The 6,995-nt window shown below is 37.0% G+C and overlaps 1 long non-coding RNA gene across 1 annotated transcript; it reads left to right on the top strand.

The window, feature by feature from the left end:
- Positions 1–986: 986 nt before the first annotated feature.
- Positions 987–5,406, top strand: LOC111546383. Its single transcript, XR_002732768.1, has 3 exons — positions 987–1,042; positions 2,379–2,549; positions 5,255–5,406. It is a non-coding gene; the product is annotated as an uncharacterized LOC111546383 (long non-coding RNA).
- The last annotated feature ends 1,589 nt before the right edge of the window (positions 5,407–6,995 follow it).

The following is a 6,995-nucleotide window of genomic DNA, read 5'->3' as shown; positions in this document are numbered from 1 at the left end:
GATTATACATGTAACTTACTTCATTAGGCCCGTCTTTTATAAATCCTCTGACTTGTTTAGATCTTTTATTTTCTTAAAACTTCCAGTCTTAGTCTCATAATTTTACTTTTAAACAACAAATTATTTTGTCATAGGACAAAGATTTACCACATAAAATTCTCACACAAAATTATTTTTTCCTAAATTCATATTTTAATTAATAGATCTAAATATGTTTACTCTTTTTATAAAATTTAAGAAGCCAAAAATGACGCTATGTTTCTTTAGCAATTTGTTTCAGTTTTAAAAAATCTTGTTTAGCTATAATCCAGATATTTAATGAGTATTATTTAATTTTAGATAACATAATTTTAACATTTACATGAAAAGTTTATAAATATTTATTTTTATTTATAATTGTCTAATTTCTTTATTTTTTAACAGTTACACCTAGATGACCTGTTAATATCAGGTGTTTACCCAGATAAAAACCTTAAGATTAAAAATAAGGGTATCCTGTTGACAACTGCAGCCATTTTAATCATATCAACAATATTAAATTAATCTTACTTATTGAATAATTATATAAACAAAGGCCATTTATTTTAGGCTGAGTTTATAGCTTTTTGCCCTTAAAACACCTAGTAGAGGCAAATGTAAAACTGTCTGATTAATAAACCCAAGCAAAAAATGTATGTTGACAATTTTGAAGACATTTCTAATCTTATTTTACTGACAATTTTAAAACCAATTAATCTATCAAATATTTACTTAAGTCACATGAATGAAAAAAAAAACCATTTGGGTTAATTACTATATGTTTTATATGAGTGCTCATTTCCTTAAACTAATCAGAATAAAATTTCTTGAGACATTTCTGACAACAGATTTTAATTAATTATTAATTAATTAATTAAAAAGATAAGATGTCCCTCTCTTGCCCAGGCTTGAGTACAGTGGCATGATCACAGCTCAATGCAACCTTGAACTCCTGTGCTCAAGTGATCCTCCTGCCTCATCCTCCCAAGTTGCTGGGACTACAGGCAAACACCACCATGCCCAGGTATTTAAAAACAATTTTTGTAGAGATCTTGCCCAGGCTGCTCTTGAACTCCTGGGCTTAAGCCATCTTCTCACCTTGGCCTCCCAAAGTGTTGGGATTACAGGCATGAGCTACTGCATCTGACCCATATTTTATTACATAGACACAACATGCAATATAATACATATATATGCATAAACATGTCTAAACACACATGAAGATTTTGTAGTTTTTATTTTAGAATTTTAATCGTGAGATAGTAAAACATATAAGCTCATCAGTTTATAAAAGACAATGGGATCCAAATTATTTTTCTGACAAAATGAGATAAGGCTAAATGTTAAGATTTTTATTTTTATTTATTTATTTTTTATAGAAGGGAGGACTTGCTATGTTGCCCAGCCTGGTCTGAAACTCCTGGTCTCAATTGATTCTCAGTTTAAGATTTTTCAAAATAGGCAATCTTATAAAGGCTGTGACCAAATTTAGGTAAAGCAGTTTGAGTCAGTTACCAATATACTGAATCGGAGAAAGAATAGTTAACTGAGAAAATGTGACTGAGTTCTGTAAGGAGGCCCACAAGATAAGATTGATTCTAACAAGGTTTGTACAGTGTTTTCTTGGAGTAAATTCCCTGTCCTTGAAGATAAGAATGTTGACAATCACGTTCGTGTAGGGAAGGTGTCTTTTAGATGCGAATTTCATCTTTTGCTTTTAAGAAACAGCATGAAGGTCAAAATGATTTTCTTTTATATCTGCAGATTTTTAAGTGTTTTTACTTAAATAGTCAATATGCCAGAATAGCTGAGGAATTTTGAAAAAAAAAAAAGAAAAGCTTTTAGCTTAGAGAAGGTAAATTCTCTAAGAGGAGGAATTATAAGAAGGGAAAAAGCTCAGGAAAGAGCCTCAGCTAGCTTTGATAGTATTTTGTAGCAAGGGAATCTTTGAGTCCTGAATAATTTTTTTTAGCCTCAAGATATCAAGGAAATATGCATATCCTATTTGTAGTGTATGATCATATAGCCATAGTCTTTTAGTTTAATTTTAAGAACAACAGACTGTTTGAATGATCCCTGTAATGTTTGAACATGTTACCAGCTGGAACCTCGGAAAATATCTTGGCATGCCTTTGCACTTTGAGAGCTCATTTTATGGGTGCTCTAGTTTAATGCCAAATACACAAAGCCAATTAAATGCAAGCACTGAATATGCAGAGGCCAAATAAATGCAAGTGCAGATGGAAAATAAAGTATGTACTTCCCAGGAAGGACGATAGGCCTTCTCCAAATGAAGGAGAAAATCCCCTCATCCAAACTTTGGAGCTTAGGTCAAGGAAGAAAATAATTTTCCCCAACAGGAGATCTTTCAAACAGGAGTGGGACAAACCTTCTCAACCAAATCACGAAGAAAACAGAACTCAAACAAAATCGAGGTGGAGAAGAGGCCACTTGCAGATGCAGCAGGGTTCAAAAGGCTCCACTGTGGGTACCTCATGCCGCTGTTCCAAGAACCAGTAATTCTTCCTGAGGTGAGTCAGCTTTGGATTTTACTAATGATGCCGTGTATGATAAAGTCAGATAAAACATGTAGAGAAAAATATCTAAATTTAACATTTTATTTGGGATATGGGAATTGCAATGTGGGGCATACACACAGACCAGATGGTCTTTGGTATGTCCGAAGAATAAAGTTGAGGTTGGAGATTTTATGAAAAGGAGAAATGCTATGTATTACCTTTGATTATTGTCACTAGTTAAGCTTTGGGGAGCTGGCAAGTTCTGATTGGTGAGTGACAGAAGTGGGAAAAACTAGTCTTAGAGGGGCAGCATGTTGTTTCAGAAGCTATTAGGTAAAACTGGTTTCAGGTTACAGCAGAAGTTCAGCAGCCAAGCGTTAGAAAAGTTCAGTTCTTGGAACAATGATGTCATGTGTGCTTAGAGCTGCCCACCCCGGGCTTCTTGACTCTGGGTTAGTTGGGCATGACAGGAATGACCCAATTCATAGGATCGACTTTCCCAGTTGCATCTGTTAATTCAGAATAGATGATTGCTGGGTGGTTCAATTTCTTGCATGTCTGAAATTGTTTATTCTCCTCCATCAAAAAAAAAATTATTCCTTCTGGAATTCCTATTCCTATTTTCCCGTTTAATTCCTATTTTCTTTCTTTCAGGGTTTGCTATGTTACCCGGTTATTTACTGTTTCATATATATTTTATGTTTTTTTTTTTTTTTACTTCTTCCAGGTTGGTCCTGTAATTCTTTAGGCCTCTCTCAAGGCTTCGAGTGGATGTTGTTTTATATTTTATCCAACCTGGCAGTTGGAGACCTGATCTGCATTACCTAATCTACTGTTATCAGAAGCCAATAATAATAATAATAATAATAATATTTCTTTTTTGTTTAACTTATCTTTTATATTTTCTCTTACTTCTGCTCTATATATTCTGGAAGATTCCTCCAATTATATTTTCCATATCCCCTACTTGTTCTTTACCATTACCTACTATAATATTGTAACTTAAAAATTTTTTTTTTAAAGCTCTCGCTCTTTTGTCCAGGCTGGAGTGCAATGGTGTGATCATAGCTCATTGCAGCCTTGAACTCCTGGGCTTAAGCAATCCTTCCACCTCAGCCTCCCAAGTAGCTGGCGTACGCCACCATGCTCGGCCAATTTTTTATTTTTAAATCTTTTGTAGAGACAGGGTTTCACTATGTTGTCCAGGCTGGTCTCAAACTCTTGGCCTCAGGTGATATTTCCACCTTGGCCTCCCAAAATGCTGATATTACAGACATGAGCCACTGCACCTGGCCAGCTTTTACTTTTATTTTATTTTTTAATGGAGTCTTGCTCTGTCACTCAGGCTGGAGTGCAGTGGCCAGTCTTGGCTCACTGCAACCTTTGCTCCCTGGGTTCAAATGATTTTCCTGCCTCAGCCTCCCAAGTAGCTGGGACTACAGGCATGTGCCACCAGGCCCACTAATTTTTCTATTTTTAGTAGACAGGGTTTCGCCATGTTGACCAGGCTGGTCTTGAACCCCTGACCTCAAGTGATCTGCCAGCCTTGGCCTCCCAAAGTGCTGGGATTATAGGCATGAGCCACCATGCCCGGCAGCTTTTATATTTTTAATGTAAAACGTAAAATGGCTGCACCTGGCTAGCTTTTACATTTTTAATGATGTAAATGTAATGAGAGATTTATTATTACATATTACATTATAAATGTAATGAGAGATGTATTCGAGGAGTTTTGGGGAGAAATCTGGTATCTTTCTAATCTTGCCTTGGCTATGTTCCTCTGTAGGTGTTTGAAGTTAACAGGCTTTATTTGTTCTCTGTTAAGATCCTGCACCCACACTATGCGTCTCCGCATACAGGTGCCTCACTTTTTTCTATGAATTAATTGAAACATATCAGAGGTAGAGGAAGTAATGTGTTAAAACAGCATACGTCTTCCACCTAACTCAGAAATACAAGTTTACAGATTTAATGTGGTCAAATTTATTTATAGTTTGTTCTCTTTTGTCTTCCATGAGAAATTTTTTTTTCCACATTCAAAAAAAAATCTTGATATTTAGATATTTTGTTGTCTTTTCTTTCTTTCCTTCCTTCCTTCATTTCTTCCTTTCCTTTCTTTTTCTCTTTTCTTTCTTTCAGGGCTTGCTATGTTACCTGGTTATTGACTGTTTTATATATATATTTGAATCTCTTATCATAGTCCATGAAGAGTCCTGTCGAAATTTTACCTGCAATTGCATTCAATGTATACATAAATTGGACAAACATTCTTAACATATAATGTTTGTTAATTTACTTTGGTCTTCTATTAATTTTCTAGTTCCCCCCTCCCCCACCCCTGCAATAGACTAGTACATATTTTGTTAGCTTTGTTCCTAGAGTCTTACGTTTTGCCTTTTCAAAATTAATACATGGAGTGGTGACTCATGCCTGTAATCCCAGCAGTTTGGGAGGCCAAGATGGGTGGATCGCTTGAGCTCAGGAGTTCAAGACCAGCCTGTGCAACATGGCAAAAACCCATCTCCACAAAAAAATACGAAAATTAGCCAGGTATGGTGGCACACGCCTGTGGTCCCAGCTACTTGCAAGGCTGAGGTGAAAGGATGGAGCCATTGTTATAGAGACATTACATTGCCAGAATTGTGTTGCTGAAGCAGGCTGGAAATGGAGGATGTATTCTGACCTTTCTGTTTCTCCATTCTCTGACCGTCTACTAGTGACTCCCCTTGGCTGATTTCAACATGGATTTCAATATGGAAGCGGAGCTTAATGAAATCAGTGTGATGCCATCTGTGGAGTTAGCACCCCCAGGACACAGAGCATGGAAGGAAGGGCAGACAACAGATCTGAGCTTGAAGAACACAGAATAACCAGCAAGTGTGCAACTTTCTCATAAATCCACTGGATTAAATTTGTTATTTAAGCTATTCAGTTATTTTATATCATTACTATTTTGGGGGGGGGCTTATCATTTACTATGAGATATAAAAATTCCTTGCTATGTTTGTGGATTTGTTTATTTCTATTTTGTTTTTAAATTATGCTTTTTACTTTGTTGTTGTTGTTGTTGTTGTTGTTGTTGTTGTTGGTTTTTGAGATGGAGTCTCGCTCTGTCGCCCAGGCTGGAGTGCAGTGGTGTGATCTTGGCTCACTGCAACCTCCGCCTCCTGGGTTCAAGCAATTCTCCTGCCTTAGCCTCCTGAGTAGCTGGAATTACAGGAGTGTGCCACCATGCCTGGCTAATTTTTTTGTGTTTTTAGTAGAGATGGGGTTTAACCATGTTAGCCAGAATGGTCTTGATCTCCTGATCTCGTGATCCACCTGCTTCGGCCTCCCAAAGTGCTGGGATTACAGGCATGAGTCACTGCGCCCAGCCTCAATGGAAACTTTTATCATTAGGTGTCAACCCTATCCATCTCCGTACTTTTATTGCCTTGAAATCAATTTTCTCTGATATTAATACAAGTAGCTGACTTTCTTTCAATTTCTGTTTTTCTATTATATGATTTACCATCCTACACTTATTAATATTTCTCTATCTTCTTGTTTTAGTTTTTGAGACTTATTTATTTTTTGAGATAGGATCTTGCTTTGTCTCCCAGGCTGGAGTGCAGTGGCACAATCATGGCTCACTGCAGCCTTGACCTCTGGAACTCAGGTGAACCTCCTACCTCAGCTTCCTGAGTAGCTGAGACTGTAGGCATGCACCACCATGCCTGGTTAATTTTTTAAATAATGGGTTTTTTCTGTAGAGACAGGCTCTCACTATGTGCCCAGGCTGGTCTTGACCTCCTGGGCTCCAGTGATCCTCCCATTTTGGCCTCCCAAAGTGCTGGGATTACAGGTGTGAGCCACCATGCCCAGCCTTTTCTTGTTTTATGTATGTCTCTGCTTAACAGTATATAGGTGCATGTTCTTTATTTTTTTAAAATCCAGTCTAGCATTGTCTTTTAACTTCAGAGTTTAGTCCATTTATATTTGTTGTGATTTCTGATTTGTATTTATGTATGCCATCTGCTTATGTGCTATTTATCCTGCTCTTTCTGTTCTTTTTTTTTTTTTTTTTTTTTTCTTTCTTACTATATCGTTTAAATGTCCAGTCAGGAAAACAGAAAATACCATACATATTTCACATAAAGGGAAATTATTATAAAAGTATTAGAAGTACTGGAGCAGAAAGGGAGTATGAGGTTACCCCAAAATTAGTAACTAAAAATGATTATTGTTATTCCTAGAGCTAAAGAGGCCAAAGAGAAAATGAAGTTGAAACCACGCTGCCTGCTACACTTGACAGTTGCCACTCTTTTTTTTTTAGACAGAGTCTTGTTCTGTTGCCAAGGCTGGAGTACAGTGGTGCGATCTCCTCACTCCAACCTTCTCCTCCTGTGTTCAAGCGATTCTCCCACCTCAGCCTCCAAAGTAGCTGGGACTACAGGTATGCACCACCATACCTGGCTA

Source organism: Piliocolobus tephrosceles, chromosome X (genome assembly GCF_002776525.5).
Source record: "Piliocolobus tephrosceles isolate RC106 chromosome X, ASM277652v3, whole genome shotgun sequence".
NCBI classification, from domain to species: domain Eukaryota; kingdom Metazoa; phylum Chordata; class Mammalia; order Primates; family Cercopithecidae; genus Piliocolobus; species Piliocolobus tephrosceles.
This window is presented reverse-complemented; position numbering and strand designations above follow the sequence as displayed.